Source organism: Lepisosteus platostomus, chromosome 5 (assembly GCF_059453375.1).
Source record: "Lepisosteus platostomus isolate fLepPlt1 chromosome 5, fLepPlt1.hap1, whole genome shotgun sequence".
Classification (NCBI taxonomy): domain Eukaryota; kingdom Metazoa; phylum Chordata; class Actinopteri; order Semionotiformes; family Lepisosteidae; genus Lepisosteus; species Lepisosteus platostomus.
In genome coordinates, this window is record NC_142615.1 from 60,924,749 (window position 1) to 60,945,392 (window position 20,644).

The window sequence follows — 20,644 nt, forward strand, 5'->3', positions numbered from 1 at the left end:
TCACTACCAGTTCAGACACACAGTTCTGAAGTCTCACAGACTGTGGTCTGCCCGTCAGGTAGTCAGTGATCCACGAGGTCATGGAGGCATCGACTTGCATCTCCTCCAGCTTCCTCACAGTGTGTGATATCCTACCCTAGCCTGAGAAACAGACAGTGAGCCCGTCTCTCAAAAATAATAATACAGTGTGTGATTTCCTGTCCCAGCCTGAGGAACAGACAGTGAGCTTGTCTCTCAATAATAATAATACAGTTTGATCTCCTGTCAAGCCTGAGGAACAGTGAGCCTGTCTCTCAATAATAATAATACAGTGTGTGATCTCCTGTTCCAGCCTAAGGAACAGACAGTGAGCTTGTCTCTCAATAATAATATTACAGCGTGTGATCTCCTGTCCCAGCCTGGGGAACAGACAGTAAGCCTCTCTCAATAATAATAATAATAATACAGTGTGTCATCTCCTGTCCCAGCCTGAGGAACAGTGAGCTTGTCTCTCAATAATAATAATACAGTGTGATCGCCTGTCCGAGCCTGAGGAACAGACAGTGAGCCTGTCCCTCAATAATAAAAGTACAGTGTGTGATCTCCTGTCCAAGCCTGAGGAACAGACAGTGAGCCCGTCTCTCAATAATAATAATACAGTGTGTGATTTCCTATCCCAGCCTGAGGAACAGACAGTGAGCCCGTCTCTCAATAATAATAATACAGTGTGTGATTTCCTATCCCAGCCTGAGGAACAGACTGTGAGCCTGTCTCTCAATAATAATAATACAGTGTATGATCTCCTAATCCAGCCTAAGGAACAGACAGTGAGCTTGTCTCTCAATAATAATATTACAGCGTGTGATCTCCTGTCCCAGCCTGGGGAACAGACAGTAAGCCTCTCTCAATAATAATAATACAGTATGTGATCTCCTGTCTTAGCCTGAGGAACAGGCAGTGATCCTGTCTCTCAATAATAATAATCCAGTGTGGGATGTCCTGTCCCAGTCTGAGGAACAAACAGTGAGCATGTCTCTCAATAATAATAATATAGTGTGGGATCTCCTGTCCCAGCCTGGGGAACGGTGAGCCAGACTCTCAATAATAATACTAATATACTGTGATCTACTGTTCCAGCCTGAGGAACAGACAGTGAGCCTGTCTCTCAATAATAATAATAATAATACAGTGTGTGATCTCCTGTCCCAGCCTGAGGAACAGTGAGCAGTCCTAATAGTTACCGCTTTCCTGATTTAGCTCAGCAGCTTTTATTTCGCCTGAAGTGCCAGCAACTTGTGAGAACAGGTTGGGTTTGCTGTGCTCAACTGGCTCGACGTCTTCGTGTCGTAGCGCCGCAATGCTGTGTTTTCCTTCCTTCTCTTTTCAGCCCGGAAGAAACATTTTACTTGTTCCTTTTGTAGCCCACGCATGCCTACGCCTGTGTTGTGTTGTGGATTTTCTCCTTCTTGAATTTGTACTCCTCCTCCCTCTCTCTACCTACCTCTACCTCTCCCTCTCTCTACCTCTCCCTTTTCCCCTCCCTACCTCTGTCCCTACCTCTACCTCTCCCTCTCCAGAAATCCAGCTCCATCCCTCCTGTGGAAGATTGGTGATGCAGGATGAGAGCCCCCTAACCAAGAGCATTGCAGCGGCAGGTTCTGTGGTCTATTTCAAATCCGACTGTGATGAGACACCGAGGAGAAATGAAGAGCCCCAGTCGCGCTAGAAAATCACCCGGGAAAGAGACTTTCAATTTAGGAAAAAAAAGTCATTAGTAACAGACATAATATTTGTTTTTTTTTAATTTGCTGTGATATGTGACTAAGCTCATACGACTAAGAGTTCCCCCCTTTGTCTAGATCTGGTAACCTGCTCGTCGCTGGTGGGCCAGATCGTGTCCCCCGTCACTATACTGGTGCATTAGGACCCACACAGACCGCAGGGTGAGTGCCCCCTGCTGGCCCCACAGAGAGGGAGAGGTAGAGGTAGGGAGAGAGGTAGGGAGGGGAAAAGGAAGAGGTAGGGAGAGAGGTAGAGAGAGGGAGAGGTAGAGGTAGGGAGAGAGAGGAGGAGTACAAATTCAAGCAGAGGCCTGAGTGGAGCACTGTCGTATGGGCCTGACATCAATCCCTCAACTCTCTGCATAACGTAGTGTCTTATGGCCATGACATCCCACCCCCACCACTCTCAGTGGAAAGCACTGTCGTATCCCACCTCCTCCGCTCTCTGCGAAAAGCAGTATCTTCAAGCCCTGACATCCCACCCCCGCCACTCTCTACGTAAAGAAGTGTCGTATGGCCCTGACACCCACCCCTGGACTCTCTGCGTTAAGCTGTGTTGTCAGGCCCTGACATCCCACCCCTGCCACTTTCTGTGTAAAGCAGTATCGTCAGGCCCTGATATCCCACCCCTGCCACTCCCTGCGTAAAGAAGTGTCGTATGGCCCTGACACCCACCCCTGGACTCTCTGCGTTAAGCTGTGTTGTCAGGCCCTTACATCCCACCCCCACCACTCTCTGTGTAAAGCACTGTCATATGGCCCTGACATCCCACCCCCCCACTCTCTGCGTAAAGCACTGTCGTATGGCCCTGACATCCCACCCCCGCCACTATCTGCGTAAAGCAGTATCGTCAGGCCCTGATATCCCACCCCTGCCACTCCCTGCGTAAAGAAGTGTCGTATGGCCCTGACACCCACCCTCCACTCTCTGCATTAAGCAGTCTCATCAGGCCCTGATATCGCTCCCCCTCCACTCTCAGCGTAAAGCACTGTTGTTTGGCACTGACACCCAACCTTTCACTCTCTGCATAAAGCAATGTTGTCAAGCCCTGACATCCCACCCCCGCCACTCTCTGCGTAAGGAAGTGTCGTATGGCCCTGACACCCACCCCTCCACTCTCCGGGTTAGGCAGTGTTCTCAGGCTCTGATATCCCACCCCCACCACTCTCTGCATAAAGAATTGTCATATGGCCCTGACACCCAACCTTCCACTCTCTGTATAAAACAGTGTCGCCAAGACCTGACATTCCACCCCCGCCACTCTCTGTGTAAAGCAGTATGGTCAGATCATGACATCCCACCCCGCCACTCTCTGCCTAAAGCACTGTCATATGGCCCTGACACCCACCCCTCCACTCTCTGCATTAAGCAGTGTCGTTAGGCCCTGACATCCAATCCCCGCCACTCTCTACGTAAAGAAGTGTCGTCAGGCTCTGACATCCCACCTCCTCCGCTCTCTGCGTAAAGCAGTGTCGTACAACCCTGACATCCCACCCTCGCCACTCACTGTGTAAAGCAGTGTCGTATGGCCCTGACACCCACCCCTCCACTCTCTGCGTTAAGCAGTGTTGTCAGGCCCTGACATCCCTCCCCCTCCACTCTCTGCGTAAAGCACTGTCGTCAGGCTCTGACATCCCACCCCCACCACTCTCTGCATAAAGAAGTGTCGTATGGCCCTGACACCCACCCCTTCATTCTCTGCATTATGCAGTGTCGTCAGGCCCTGACATCCCACCCTTGCCACTCTCTGGGTAAAGAATTGTTGTATGACCCTGACATCTGTCCCCTGCGTAAAGCAATGTCGTATGGCCCTGACATCCCACCCCCGCCACTCTCTGCGTAAAGCAGTGTTGTACGACCCTGACATCCCACCCCCACCACTCTCTGCATAAAGAAGTGTCGTATGGCCCTGACACCCACCCCTTCATTCTCTGCATAATGCAGTGTCGTTAGGCCCTGACATCCCACCCTTGCCACTCTCTGGGTAAAGAATTGTTGTATGACCCTGACATCTGTCCCCCACCACTCTCTGCGTAAAGCAATGTCGTATGGCCCTGACATCCCACCCCCGCCACTCTCTGCGTAAAGCAGTGTTGTAAGACCCTGACATCCCACCCCCACCACTCTCTGCATAAAGAAGTGTCGTATGGCCCTGACACCCACCCCTTCATTCTCTGCATAATGCAGTGTCGTCAGGCCCTGACATCCCACCCTTGCCACTCTCTGGGTAAAGAATTGTTGTATGACCCTGACATCCGTCCCCCACCACTCTCTGCGTAAAGCAATGTCGTATGGCCCTGACATCCCATCCCCACCGCTCTCTATGTAAAGCACTGTCTTATAGTCCTGACATCCCACTCCTGCCACTCTCTGCATAAAGCACTGTCGTATGGCCCTGACACCCACCCCTCCACTCTCTCCGTAAAGAAGTGTCGTATGGCCCTGACACCCACCCCTCCACTCTCTGCATAAAGCAGTGTCGTCAAGCCCTGACATCCCACCCCCGCCACACTCTGCGTAAAGCAGTATTGTCAGGCCCTGACATCCCACCCCTGCCACTCTCTCCGTAAAGAAGTGTCGTATGGCCCTGACACCCACCCTCCATACTGTAATTGATCGATCCAGGCGGTATTGACCGTTTTCTAGATATTTAAAACAGGGTCAAGAACGGGAAAAGAATCAGTACTCACCAATCGGTGAAGTTAATCGTTAATTCTACGGTTCTTCAGTTGAATTAATAGGTTGTCAATAGATAAGTGATCAATAACTCTCCGCGCACCTCCCGCGGTCTCGCTCTCTGATCCTGGTGCTCTGGCTGGTGTCACACGTCACAGTGCTCTTTCTGACATATATAACATCTCCACAAAAAAAAAAACACACCGGGCTTTGAAGAGAGGCGATTCATAACAGCTGGAGAAGGTGTAATATTTGTGTGCATCAGCAGTGAAGCTGCATGTTGATTGATGGAGGGCTGAGCGGGGAATAACGGTTTCTCAGGGTCACAGGTCATAGTGAATTTAGGAGCTAACTGGTTCGGAGTTACAGGTTAAATAATAAAGAGTTTCTTCGAGTGTCACATCTTCGTCCTGGGTTCTTAATTTTTACACTATACGTGTACATTTAACAAGACAGTGTGTGTGTGTCCTGGTGATTCTGGGAGACAGATCAAACCTGGGCTAAAAGAGAGGGGGCTTAGCCCTCTTCCATTTGCTAGTTCAAAGTTGTACAACCCATAAGTATCTGCTAGGTGGCACAGTCGTCTTGCACAAAGAACGCTTTGAAAAGCGTCCAAAGCAAGTCATTCCAAGTTGGTCGTTTGTGTTTTCCGTTCAGACGCGAAATGCTGAAATGATCTCTCGGCTCCTCGGTTGTCATTTCTGCTCCTTAAAGGAATCACAGCACGCGTCGGCTTCCAGCACGGTGGGTCGGGACACGATGCCGGGGGTCGGAGAGAGCGATGTCTTCCTCGTTAGTATAGGACCTGTCACGCGGACCTGTCACCTGTCCCCACCTGTCACGCGGGAGACCGGGGTACATCAGGACGCGCATTGAAGTGAAAGCAGGATGCGCTGTGCAGATCCCGCCACAGTAAGAGGTTAGTGGGTCTGTTCGATCACAGTGCTAGGCGAATCCCCAATCCCCTTTTGTGCCTGGCGACAAAAGAAGTGTGTTTCCGCCCCGTTTCGAACCGGGGACCTTTCGCGTGTGAGCTGAACATGATAACCACTACACTACGGAAACGGTGGGAAGATCTGCCCAGCGGCCCAGCGCTGAGCTTCGCCAATGCGATTCAGCTGCGTCCAATGCCTTTATTGGAGTGCGCTGATGGACCGTGCTCTCTCTCCAGAGACCAGTACCCCTGTCATGGACGGAGCAGGAAAGGCGGCGCCACATTCTACAGCCCTCTCCACGCAATCGACAAAATCGATCTACTGAAGTGGAAAAAATTGCCTCTCCAGAAAGTGCAAATATCATCTTGGAGAGTATAAATCCTATTGCCGAGAGTATAAATCCTATCAGCCCTGTCTACCAGAGTAACCTTCCCACCTCCTGCAGCGATGATCAGCTCGTCTCACACGCGAGAAGTCTTCGGTTGGAAAAAAGCGCCCCCCGGGTATACTGAGCTTTCGGGTGAACATCAAAGTGAGAGACAAATTCGCAATTTTCACTTTTTGATTAAGGAACAAGAAAACACCATCCTGCGAGCTGGATTTAAACCAGGGACATGAGAAATGCCCGCTGTTTCTTCAAATCTTTTAACTGAACGTCAATATCGAGGGATATTGACGGTAAAATCATACGGATTTTGGTGTTCTTTTGATTGAAATTGTATTAAAATTCGAGCCTCTTTCACAGTTGTATAATACTTTCCCCTGCATCCTCAGATAAAAATTCGAAATACCACAAAGTTACAATATATGGAATAGCATTTATTTTTAAATGTATTTTACAATTTGCATTTATTTAGAGCTACACTTAGTGCTAGGTAAAGATAACATTGCTAATACTAATGGAGTAGAAATTTAAGATGAATTTATGAGCTAAAAGTCCTAAAACGCCTCCTGTAACAGCTAAGGACTCATAGCAAGATTTTTTTTTTCAAATCCAAACTTTGCTGTTATGTAAACACGACCAGTTCCGGTTTCTGGTGAGTGCATTTTTTCCAAACTGAAATTAACAAGAACATTTTTCAAGATGTGCCATGTCCCAAAACCGTTCATCAGGACTACTATTAATATCAGGTGAAAGCAGTAGAAAACATAAATTTAGCCTAAATATTAAGAGACTATCGTCTCTCAGCTACTGCTGTAAGCCATGTTCAGCCAACGATAGAAATGTACTGCTCTACTACAGTAGCAACAGACCGCAAACCCGATTTAGGAACAGAACACAAGTCAAAGGCTCAATCTGACGAGAGTGGGATTCGAACCCACGCGCGCAGAGCCCAATGGATAAACAATCTCTGCCAAAACTATTGAGATACATCCGAATCGTACCTGAACGTGACTGGACTTTATTGGATTTTAGGAAATGTATTTCAGCGTGTTTATTTTTTCTGCCTGTGATTTCGGTAAGAAAGACCCAGTTTTTGTTCACCGAAACATTCCGTGAGTTTGCTGTGGTTTGAGAGGAGTTTATGAAGGTAATAAAGGAGGGAGGACACGCGAATTGTATAACCGCTGAACCCGGACACACAGCGTCTCCAGCCTGTGCTGGAGATCTTCCTGCTTTAGTTAAGGTTATTGGAATCGGCGGTTACTTTGGGGGTATAGCGTATCTCTCTTCTCTGGCTAAACACTATCTACTGTAAAGAATAGAAATAGACAAAAAGGCTAAAATACTTCAGTAAGGCCGAGCAGATAGGAAAGTTTAGTAAAATGTTCTGTAAATCAATTTCCCTCGATTTCCGAACTCTCTGTTCGAGCTCTGATATAATATCTCTGCTCCTGCCGCTGTTACTGGGAGAGTGATTGCATTCCTTAGGGCTACAGGTTGATTTCACAATGCCACATTTAATTAAATAAAGGAGAAACCGCAAGGACAACAGATATGTTTTAATAAATCTTCTGCTGGTTTTATATTTCGGTCTTTCACATTTGAACACTTACTTTGCATTAAATCTTTTCTCGATTACAGGCAACCCAAACTTAAGGCAGAACCGGAGCCTATTTGACTTTCTGCTAATCACTTCACATTGAAGTGTTCACGAAGCATTTCCATGCCCGTCATGTGCCCGCAAACTATCTATTTTCATCTTCCTGTCATTGTCAGCAAGCACAGCAAATGGGAGGATACAGGACAGCAGAAAGGTACTAACTGTCAGGAGCGGGATTTGAACCCACACCTCTCTTCAGAGACCAGAACACCCCAGCGACTGGGGAATACGAGTTTGGCGTCTTAAAACACTCAGCCATTCTGACAAGTAAATGGATATTTTAAAAGCACCAGAAGTTCACTTAACAGATAAATGCTTTGGTGGATAAGCGCAAAGTTGCCTGTTGTAGCATAAACGGACCGGGAAATTAAATATTCGGATCGATTCAGAGTGTGTTTTACAGCCTTGTAATATTTTGATCTGCTAGGGCGCGGTCGTTTTTACAATCTGGATTATCTAAAAAAGACCGACATCAGTGTAAAACAGCTTTCACTTTTGGGAACAGACCTTGTATTGTACATTTTTTATAGGTTTATTTTCCTGATTGCAACATATTGTGAAACATAAAAGCCAGCTGCATAAATCTCTATTACGCGTTATTTATGAAGGCGTTTCAAATAGCAGCATGTGCAGGATTAACGCTTTTGGAGCATGTATTATATTGTAAATTACCTTATTTAAATAATCTTAAATTCGCAAACCAGTCTGACCTCCTACAACTTTCTGTGCCCGCTGAGTAGATCTTAAAACAGCTGCAGCCAGAGTACCCGTAATGGCAACACAGTGCTTTGAGTTCGGCTACTCTTATTACTTCTGCAGAACCACCGGCAGCGGAATATACTGATCCGCATCAGAAGCGCTTTCGGTTTCCGATCGTTTTTATTGAGCGCTGCTCAATAAACTTTACATTTCCTCGTACTATTTTTTCCCATGAAAAAAGACATTTCCCTCATTACATGATTTCACTTTTTTTCTTTTCAACAAGTAGAAAGAAATAAAATATAATTCCGTATTGGTGGTCTAAGGCGTTGCGTTTAGGTTGCAGCTTTTCCTGGAGACCATTGTTTAAATCCCACTTCTGACAAAGGAGAAACGATAAAATCCCTAGGTACAGATGCAGCCATTCAAAGTGCGCGGTACAGACACCGCAGTACAGATACCGCAGGTAAGATGACACGCGATACCGCGGTGCGTGATTGGTTGACCGACAGGGGCACTCGTGGTCCGTTGGTCTGCCGTAGAAAGACTTACTGTAAACGTCTTTACTGTGCCCGTTGTATTTATTGAATTTTACCACTGAAGGGAAATCTTAGTAGCTGAGCATAAAAAGAATAGGAGCATACTGTAACGCGTGTGAAGGCCATAAACGATATTAATTTTGGAACGTAAACATACAGTATATGGCTGGTCTTGGTACTTTAAAGAAAAAAATACACACCAGTATTCCATTTCTCCCTAAACATTGTAAGCTTCGAAGTCTTTAACTAACGTGATACCGGAGTCAACAAGCATACTTTTAGAATTTGATTAAAAGGGAATATAATATGGAATCGCGTATCTAAAGAATTTAATAACGGTATGATTATATCCGTGTACTGCGGCAGGGCTGTGTAGGGCTGTTTCGCCTGCCTGTTCATGTGTGCTGTCTTGTAGCCTACTGGTCTAGGTGCGTGACCACCAACTGGCAGGTTGTGTGTTAGAATCCAGCTGGTGCTGGACTTTTTATTTATTTATTTTTTAATCGCGTAACATAAACATATTACCGTATGCAAACTGTACTGTATACAGTATGTATATGTATATTTGATGTCTTAACTGTGCCCGTTTAATTGAATTAAAAAAAAAATTATTTAACACGAACATTAAGCTGTTTACATCTTCCGCCTGAGAACAGTCACCCGTTGCTACCCAACGCAGAATGGTGATTGGCTGACACTATCTGACACCCCTCTGATTGGAGAAAAAAGACGTGCTGGCGTGCTATACACACTACCAGGAAGAGGATTTCTTTCTATTCAAAACGTGTATTTAAAAGTTTAAGAAGTAAAAACCTTACAGCGTACACAGATTTCTAAACTGATCAGGATCGTTATCTTTGTCTTATGCATAATAATGTTCACCGTTTTGTCCAGCAAATTAATAATAAACTTTATTTTATATAGCGTTTTAAACGAATAAGTAATTAGATTGCTCATAAACCTAATCACTTGCTTTTTCTTTTTATTTAGGCTCAGATTTCAACTATAGATCGTATTATTAATAACCATAATAACAACCAACCAACAAAAACAACCATATAAACATAATGGTGGTGCTGGACCTTCCAGTTTTATTTATTTATTTTTTAATCGTGTAACATAAACATATTACCGTATGCAAACTGTACTGTATACAATATGTATATGTATATTTAATGTCTTAACTGTGCCCGTTTAAGTATTGAATATTCATATCTAATTTTACCAATGAAGGGAAATCTTAACATAAACATACAGTATATGGCTGGGCTCGGTACTTTAAAGAAAAAAATACACACCGGTATTCCATTTCTCCCTAAACATTGTAAGCTTCGAAGTCTTTAACTAACGTGATACCGGAGTCAACAAGCATACTTTTAGAATTTGATTAAAAGGGAATATAATATGGAATCGCGTATCTCAAGAAATTAATAACGATATAATTATATTCATGTTGCAAAAGAACTGCAACGGACATAAAAACTCCCTTGCATGGTTTCATTACGACCAGAATCGGTCTTGAGATATTTTTAACTTGATTTACAGTATTTGAGAGGTATGTCTTAACACCGATACTACAGTGCTTAAGTACTGCTCACGTATATGTTTCTAGGTTTATATTATGCATTTCATACGGTCAAATTACTTTTGAGCAATAAGAAGCGAGAAACGGTATGCGTTTTACTTTCGTTTTGTGCTGGGACCCGTGGATTGATTAGAGATATCAAGTACATACAAGTCATTTTTTAAATGTTGTAGTTCGTCTTGAAAAAATGTTACGAGTACATCATCTATCAACAATTACATAGGTTCTGTTTCCATATTGCGGATTTTGGTTACGTAATATTATTTTCTAGATTTCACGTTATGAATATGATGGGATATCTGATGGGATGTTTCTAAAAATCCATCCTCTGTAAAACGTCTTCTCTAGTTGTCCTGCATATGTATTCGCTAATGAAGCTGTGTGTTCTGAGCCTAGATCTCTACATTTCTGTATGAACCAGCTTAGAGGGCTAAAGACAGCTTGTGTTTAAATTGAGTGTAAGGCAATTTATGCTTCTAAAGTCATGGTCAGCATTTATCTTTGTACTGTGCTGTAAACTTGTTCTGTGCCAAGTCACATTATTTTATAGCGTTTTTAAAGCGTTATCAAATACGGTGTTACTGTAGTTTACTGAGTCCCATGTCACATGGTCTGTGATTGAAACCTGTAAAACCGGTTTAATTCGTCACAGCCAGCACTCTTCAGGTGTGAGGGTCTTCTGCTCAGAATGAAACGCTAAAATGTTTGTGTATATTCTAATGGTAGTGGGGGCGGGGTGTGTGGGAACAGGTTTGGTTGAAACATTTTCTCTGAAAGCATTTTCTTCTTGTAACCGATCTTGTTACAGCATGTTATAGTTTACTATTATTAACCATATTAATTTAAAGTGCTTAATGTAAAATCTTGTAAAAATATATTTTCATTGTTCAAATATACATTAAGTCTGACTATCATATAATAAGTTAAATACAAAACTAAAGAAAAAATAGGGTTAAATATAATTCAAAATATTTTGCTAACAATGTTAACTGTTTATGAATAATAAAATGTATTAACTAAGGAGTAGGATGGAACAGTTGTTAGTATGTTTTTTGTTTTTTTTTAACCCAATCTCCGGGAAACCATTAGTACGATGGTGAATCGGAGATTCTCAACCCTTGCTGCGTACGACTGGAAAAGAATTCGTGATCGGATCAACGAAATGCTTCGTAGGAGGAGGCGGTCTTTTCCTCTTGTCTAACAGTCTGTCCACAAACAAAACATTCCTGTTAGACAAGAGGAATTGAAAAAAAAACAATGTTGTCAATGAAAACCGGTGTGCGTGTCTCTCCCTGCTGGATGTCCCTCTCACAAACTGCTGAATGAATAAAATAATTTTATTGAAAACGAGTTTGCGATTGTCTGGTCTTTAAATTCTGGAGATACGCGATTCCATATTATATTCCCTTTTAATCAAATTCTAAAAGTATGCTTGTTGACTCCAGTATCGCGTTAGTTAAAGACTTCGATGCTTAAAATGTTTAGGGAGAAATGGAATACTGGTGTGTATGTTTTCTTTAAAGTACCGAGACCAGCCATATACTGTATGTTTAAGTTCCAAAATTAATATCGTTTATGGGCTTCACACGCGTTGCAGTATGCTCAGGCACTTAGTAAAAGGAGATGCTTCGTATCGCTTGACTAATTTTAAAAACTAAGTTATAAATATAAAAATTGCAGGCGCTGCTCTGGTGCGTCGGCTCCTACACAGTGCCTGTCTGCCGTAAGCGTTACAATATACATACAGTACCCAACACTGCTTGTACCCATCTGTCATGCAAATAAAACACCTTGAATTGAATTGAATTGAGGGGAGAAGGGGGGGATACTAAAGCCAATACTGGCTCAATGGGCTTTGACGTGCTAATGCGTTGGTTTAACGGTCCGGCTGTGGCAGGCTTCCAATGTCGACTCGATTAGAAGACAATGAACGTATTTTAGCCCTAAATGAATTAATAGCAAACATGGTTTACATAAAATACATTTTTCCAAGAAAGTTTATAATAATACGATCTATAGTTGAAATCTGAGCCTACTTTAAAAATAAAGGAAAAGCATTTTCAGAGAGCAATCACGCTGTGTTTATGTAGAAAAAGTGATTAGGTTTATGAGCAATCTAATTACCTATTCGCTTAAAACGCTATATAAAATAAAGTTTATTTAGAGATGAATGATCAGTGTCGCAGTTTAAATAATGTGAGTCAGGAAACTAACACAGCGCCACCGGATTTAATAACGCAATAAAAACGCTATAAAATAATGTGACACAGTACAGCACAGTACAACAATACTGACCATGACTTTAGAAGCATAAATTACCTTACACTCAATTTAAACACAAGCTGTCTTTCTGTATGAACCTCTAAGCTGGTTCATACAGAAAATGTAGAAATTCATTAGCCTGATCATGATTAAAAAACACATAATTAAACACGCGTTTGCGATTTAAATCAGAACACGATTTAAATCAATATAAATGTTTATATTGTAACGCATACTGTCCAGCCTCCATTTCTCTATAAAAATTTACTGTTGCACACACACACACAATAGAAGCAGGAACCGCTGTCAGAAGGGAAGATATATTCAAAATATCGCAAATATCGATCATGTTGCGATATTTTGAAATATAAAAGTCAATTGATTGTCCATAATATCGCTTACCTATTTTTTCGAAGAAATGTTTGTTAAAAGTCCAGCGCCAGCTGGATTCGAACACACAACCAGCCAGTTGGTAGTTACGCACCTAGACCAGTAGGCTACAAGACAGCTCTCATGATCAGGTAGGCGAAACAGCCTTACACAGTACTGCCGCAGTACACGGATATAATCATACCGTTATTAAATTCTTTAGATACGCGATTCCATATTATATTCCCTTTTAATCAAATTCTAAAAGTATGCTTGTTGACTCCGGTATCACGTTAGTTAAAGACTTCAAAGCTTACAATGTTTAGGGAGAAATGGAATACCGGTTTGTATTTTTCCTTGTGATATTTTAAGCTCTAGTTGAATGATAGGTGTCGCATTTTAAATCATTTTCGTAGCTAGAAATTATGAAATGCCCTGTTAAAAGCAAGGAAGTTTTTATGCCCCGTTGAAGTAAAACAAAATGCCTGACAAAGTATGGCTTGGACAGATTCCAAGTGCTTGTACAAATGTGCTAAAGAAATTATACTTTGAGTATACAGCTTGTCCAAAGTCATCCATTATTAATACTATTAGTAATATCTTCAGTAAAGGCTTTGATGCATAAATATTTCTGATAAAGGTAGGTTGTGTACTTATGTCCAACTGAGCAATCTTGCTTTCATAATATATACCAACATTTTAATGACTGATGATTAACATGCTGTAATACACAGTTCAAAATTAAAGGCTCAAATGCTGTACATGAGAGGTTAAGCTCCCCCTGGCGGTTTTACAAGGCGACGCCGGATAGTTAGTCACGTGACACACGTGACACACGTGACATGCGTGATACCGCGTGATACTGTGACACGCCCACCGGGGTATGCCGCGAAATACCTCACCCATTTTGAATGGCTGCATCTGTAGAAAGCATCTTGCATTTCACGTGTTTAATGTTAATATTTCAGTGGTTGCCTCGGTGAATGATGGATCTTCTCTCTTGCAGGTTGACGGCAAACTTCTTTAGAGAGGGAGTCTCCCACGCACGGCTTTTCTTCATCAAGAGCGGAGACAAAAGAAACAGACTTCAAACTGAAATTAATTACTTCTTGAGCGTTTATGACCGTCTTTAAAAAGCTGAGAGCAGGCGAAAACGCCTTTCGAAATGAGGAAATGTCTGCTGACAGTAAACAGCTCCTCTTTAGCACAGTGCTAAGTACCCCTGTTTGGTGCGCGGCAGAACGGGGTACATTTCTGTGAAAGGGCCGTGGTTTATTTTTTTAAATTGTTGAATCATATTGAAATGTTAAAGAACGGAGAGAAACGTGCTGTTGACCATGATGGCCGAGTGGTTAAGGCATTGGATTTAAAATCCAATAAGCAAATTTCTACATGGGTTCAAACCCCACGCCTGGTAGGTTCTTGTAAATATTCTGAAGTGAGAGATAACTTTGAAGATTCACCCTCTATTTAAATGTCATTTCACTTAATTTCAGTTCTCTTCACTCCCTGGGATAACTGAACTCACAATCGCATACTGAAGGCTTTACATGCATTATCTGTGATACAGCTTCTAATAAGAAAGGAATGAAAGTGTATTAATAATAAACGACATTGTTTAAAATAAACGTGTATTGATAAACTTCATAATTAATAAAAGTGGTGTGACAGGAAAGCAAATTAAATATTACAATAATATTCCAAGCAACTGATGCGTAAATTCCTTATGTCGCGACAATTTTATTCCCACTATATAGGGTAATATTCTAATGTAGATCCAGTGTTCTGCTTAGTCTGCTTCTGAATTTCTTCTTTTCAGTCTGTCCTCTATATCAGTAACCTCTAGAGGGCGCAGGATTGGGTTCCTTGAAGTTAAGAACAGGTTAATTAAGGAGCTGTGGACTGATTTCTGCGGCCGAGTTCGTTGTAGTGTTAAGTTAAATAATTCTTCGATTTTAAGAAAAAAGACAGGTATGTTTTGTGTCTCATGCCGATCCTCTTCTCGATCGAAATGAAAGGTTTAATATGATCCCTCGAGAAAGAAAAGAGTCAATTTCCGCCTGGAATGATTGATGGCCCACCAAACATTTTGTAATATCCCTGGAAGTGTATACAGTAGAATCCTGGTTCGTAGCTTAAATTCAAGGTAACCAAGACTAAGGAAACGAGTTGGAAACTTGATGTCTTACTGGGATTTAAATAACCTGCAAGATTTCACTACATTGTGCAGTGTGTGCGAGGAAACAGCTCCTGTTATCCCTTTGATAGCTCAGATGGTAGAGCGGAGGACTGTAGTAGGAACACCTGGGAATCTTTAGGTTGCTGATTCGACTCCGGTTCTAAGGAAGGCGACTTTTGTGTACTTTAATCAAAGACAATAAATAACTATCACTCACACGTTGAACAGAAGCTCAATAAACGACGAAGCAGAGGCTCCTGTTCCGAATTCCCCTCACGTCTGATGGTCTTGTTCTGACCGAGATCAATCTAAATTGGTGGGAGGGATTTTAACTAATCTGGTCTTTGAATTCAGGGACTGCTCTGTCTGCTTTGTAATTCAAAAATAGATACCAATGTCAAGTTTTTTGTAGATAAAGTGTTGTCTGTTTTCAAAAGTAGGCACTTAATTGGCTTTATGATTTGGTATTGATTTTGTATAGTTATATTATTAAGTTTGTGCTTTCTCTGTTTTTATCGTATTGTGAACTTATTTTTTAATCAAATGCTTACAAAGGCAAACAGGGCACACAGTACAAGCTACTCTGCACTTTTGGGAGTATAACAGGTTCGATATAAAATCGCAAAAATGTAAAAGGGGAAAATACCCCAGACTGCGTGTGAATTCCTCCTTGAGGTAGGCTGTTGTTCTATTGTTAGATAAATATGACGTACTGTGCACAAAATGCTGCATAAAACAACCTGATATTTTAATAATTATTATTTTATAATAAGTGTGAGGCCCCGGATTCAGTTCACGTTATCTTCAGTCCTAATTTTTTTTAAACATGAGATCTTCCCTTCCTCTAGTTGAAGTCACACGATGAGAGCGATTTTTTTTCCACGTTGCGATCCAAACAGTCTGACAGTGACCAAACCAGGACGGATTCTGCTGGGAGCCGGACTGAGGTCATTCTCACTCCCTGTGCTGGTACACCTTATCTAATTTTCACAATTGCGATAGACTTCTTTAAAAAAAAGTAGATATAGCCCTGAAAAAAAGCATTAGCTTTATCAGTGTTAACATTAATCGATTTTGAATCTAAAATCGAATTTTTAATAGGTTCAATTTATATTTAAATTGAAATATAGCGTGCATACCTAATCCACCAATGGGCAGAGCAATATTTTATGGTGGATTTGTATGGGCATCTGTATGATACCACTACAGCACTGGTGCAGGTGCAAAATCCACTTTCACACAACTTTTTCAGTGTCTTCTCTCTCACATGATCCGGAGCGCAGGAGCCTGTATCGTTCAAATGTTATTGATTGCTGATCGTTCAGCGGGGGTCCGGGCGTGTCTGTGCGGCTGAAACCGGACGGTACCGTCCAGTGGGCAGTGATTCGTCGAATATACGTATATTTCACGGCGAAAATACGGCTATACGTATATATACGTTGCCGCGACATATAATCAACGTCGAATTGCAACCATAAAATTGCCGACATTAATAAACGCATATATATTACGTTGAAAACACATCTAACACAGTACCTGAGGCTTTTTACTGTTAATGTCTTGTGTACCGCAACTAGGAGTATACGGCAATCTGCATAGTGTACGAAGTAAATTATTTTAGCAGTAATTACTTTATTTACACGTGTATACTAAATATAGTAAATATAGTCCCACCCTACGTCGACATTAAAAGAAATAAAGGAGCACAAAATGCGTTACTTGAAGAATGCATATGCAAGGCAGGGGGCCAGGAGATCTGGACCCTGAAAATAATAAGTTTCTGGTTCTAACTGTTAGGACAATTAGACAGGGTTTGCAAATGGTGGACAAAAATCGTCTTAACTTCCATTGTAATATTTTTTTTTCTTGGAAATGCAGAAGTTGTGCATTTTAAAATTTATATTTGAATCAAAATGTGGTTTTGATTGAGTGCGTTAATGTAATTAGTTTGTGTTTGTCATTACTATACTGTATATTGCCATGTTACCAGAATTTGTAGCTGAAGTTTAAGACTAGTTGTGTTTTTTATGATTATTGCCCATATGTTGATTGTTGATTGATTGTATACAATGTATAATTTGAAATACATATTTTTCAGGTGTGAATGTGTATTTTCTGAATAAATTTCTAAACCAAATCATAGGCTTGATTTACTAGTTTCTACACCTGTAAAACCTATCTTTGATGTATAATAGACCTCTACCCATAAACGTATAATAGACCTCTAAAGTTATCCATATAATAGACCTCTAACCATATACGTATAATAGACCTCTAAAGTTATCCGTATAATAGACCTCTAACCATATACGTATAATAGTCCTCTAAAGTTATCCGTATAATAGACCTCTAACCATATACGTATAATAGTCCTCGAAAGTTATCCATATAATAGACCTCTAAATTTATCCATATAATAGAACTCCAACCATTTATGTATAATGAACATCTAATCATAGACGTATAATTGACGTATAACAATAGACGTATATTAGAATTTCATTCTAGGCGAATTGCAGACCACATTTTTACGCCTAAGGTATGCGTTTAATAGACGGATATTATATGTCTTTTGCCCACTGGGGTGTATCAGGCTCCGCTGCACAGCAGCGTAAGTATAAGTGTATAGATGAAACCTTTAATGTATTGTTCGGTTTCAATCAAAATGCTTTACTACTACAAGAGAGAAGTATAGTAAGAAGGATGGAACAAAATGTATGATTTATTGGAAGAAAACGTTTTTTATTTATAAGCTCATGTCATCCAGCTCTAATACAAAAGCGACTTGCATCTTCAGCCCTTTTTTTGTTTGTGATCATTAATTTCTTTAGTTATAATCAACATTGAACTTTTTTAAAAATTAAACGACAATAATCAAACACGCAGACAGATTTTTTAAATGTATTAGGAGTTGACAGGGTGCCCCTTCGGAATAGCCATCAGAAAATGTGAGAAAAGGAAAGTTACGTACAGTAAGCTCTCATACACAGTATTCGACATTGGAATCTGATTACAAAAAAAACTACCTGTCTTGTCTCCCCAGCATTTATCGGTGCTGTTGTTCTCTGAGTTCTCTTAAGAAATACCAAATTATCTCCTAATTGCGACTCGCTCGCTGAATGATCTCTCAAGAGATCCAGAGTGAGATTCAACAGGTGTTTCCTGCAACAGCCACTGCAAGTGTGAAGACGGTCTCTGGATTTCCCGAATATGACGTTAAATTAGTTCAAATCATTTACCAGGCTTCCCACGTACAAAAAGGCCCAAGGACTCCAGCAGTCTTACAACCACTGTCCTGTTTGCCTCACCAGACACGATCTCTATTCTGTTGTAATCCACGATGACCCCATTCTTCAGGTGATTTATCATGTCCTTCCTCGCCTGTTGAGAGGCCATCCTGATCTCCTCTGCCGTGGTGTGCTTCATACACGCCCTCTTCAAGTGAGCAGGAAGCTGATCAAAAGTATTCTGGCACATCTTGCACACCAGGGGAATCCTAGCAGGTTTCCTTTGAAAATAAATAATATAATTTGTGTATAGAAACAAGCTAAGACTGATTTCTTAAATTATCCTTAATTTTCTCTCTCATAGTTTGAGCATAATGATTTTATTGTAATTATATCAGAATTGCTCATTGCTCCAAACAAAATAATGGCTTAATATAAAAAAGTGAACTCTTACTTGGTCTCAGTCACAGACTTTCCAATAGGAGCCATTGTGGAGTTCAAAAACTGCTGGTCCTAGAAGTGGGGAAGGAATTTTATGAGATAAATTGAATTACAACAGAAGGACTGGCTGAGGGAACACTGGAATATATACAAATTCCAACTAGTGAGGAGTCCATATAGACACAGCTACCTTTCATATTCAGTATAAGATGGAGAGATGAATTGGCCCTGAAAATTCACTGCAATGAGAGACTGCTCCTGCCACTGTATATGAACAATCATACATGCTCATATTCATTTGCAGTTACATTATTGCAATGAATCTGTATCCAAAAAAAGATGTGCTCCATCTCGTCAGTAGATTGGATTCCAAAACTGATTTGGGTCAATATACATTACCTTAGAAGATAAGGTACAGTCTACTGTAGGGAACCATCAACTTAGAAAGCATCGGCCTTCCCTGGGGGGCAGGTAGGTGCAAAAGATAAACCTTTATCCTATCTTTATCTTAAGATAAGTGGCCAAGCAGTATTTTTCCAAATTTCACCAAGCTCATCGTGTTGCCATAGTAGACAAAGTTCTATAAAATGTTAAATAACTTTAAAAAAGCATCTTGGTCTTTCAATGCTGTACAAGGTGAATTAAACTGTCCCTGGTAATGCAAAGTAATGAGAAGCATCCCAGAAACTTTATCTCTAGAAACATTAGCTGTTTTATATCATGTAATTTAGTGTGATGTTGTCAGAATTAAAGGACATTATCACACACAGAAATTGGTTCAGTTGAATCTAAAAAACACAGCTAAACATGGGTTTAAATGTAAAATAGAAGTCTTACCTCTTGTCAAAAGATTTAATTCAAGAAGTGAACCTCAGATTCTTCTTTGAAAAAAGTAAGTTAAAATGAAAATGATTGTTAAAAACTGGGCTTTCAATAAATGACAAGTTTAATCTAATACTGCTCTGATCATGGTAGCAGGAAGGTGTGTAAATTACTCTGTACCTTCTCCCCAGCTGTCTAAAAGACTGACCATTTCCAGAGATGGCTGTTGAAAGCCACTTTCTAGTAAAGTTAAATTTCTACTAAATAATCCATGTAAGCCATGTTACACCTCATTCACCTTGTTTTTTTTATTTTAACCCTGAGATTATAGAGGTGTAATACCTATGGTACCCATATTCACCCTTTATTTAATACGCCATAAATTTAATATGCATTCTTAAATACTAGAAAGAGCTCTCAATAAATTAAATGCCCCATTGAACTGGCCCTGATCATACAATGCAAGGAGAAGTCTTCTAAGCCAATACTTGTAACCAGAAAGAGGCTTTATTTCAATTGTACAATATACAAAACAATACCATTTAACACAAAGATATATTCCAAACCTCAGCATGCACATGATGAGATTCTTGATATTAGATTAGAAAACAAATATCAATGCACTGAGAGAGGCTTATTAATAAAGATGCATCTGCCTGACTGCATATTAGTTTTAAAAGGTTATCAGATGGAAAGTCTTACCTCTTGATCGTAGTGGTGATTCAATATCCAGGACCTTAGTCAAGTCTCAGAGTTACTGTACCTCCTGTCTCGATTGCAGGTGAAAAGTGAAAGGTATATTGCACTCAGCAGAAAGTTACCCCGAGCAAAGACTCCACCCCTCCCAGAAAACAGCACTCCCCTTTGGCAAAGCAGTGGGTGGAGGAAGCCTTTGCTACCATTATCAAACACAGAAATTGCATTAAAATTGCAGAAAAGCGTTAACATCCAAAGTACCTGTCTTAGCTGGGGCAGGAAGTTTACCAAGCCACCTGAAAGAATTACCATTTCCAAAGATGTCTGTTGTAATTTACACACCTTGCCCCAAGGTCCAGTCAGTCAAAAGCATCTTTATTAATAAGCCTCAGTGCCTTGGTATTTTTTA

The 20,644-nt window shown here is 41.0% G+C and overlaps 2 long non-coding RNA genes across 3 annotated transcripts in view; both read right to left on the reverse strand.

The window, feature by feature from the left end:
- The window catches only part of LOC148670536 (uncharacterized), a 408,685-nt gene that overhangs the window by 175,936 nt on the left and 212,105 nt on the right, over positions 1–20,644 (reverse strand). The gene's annotated exons all lie outside the window — the stretch shown is intronic.
- LOC148670553 (uncharacterized) lies at positions 17,771–18,930 on the reverse strand. Its single transcript, XR_015937089.1, has 2 exons — positions 18,731–18,930; positions 17,771–18,557 (listed from the first exon to the last, which is right to left on the reverse strand). It is a non-coding gene; the product is annotated as an uncharacterized LOC148670553 (long non-coding RNA).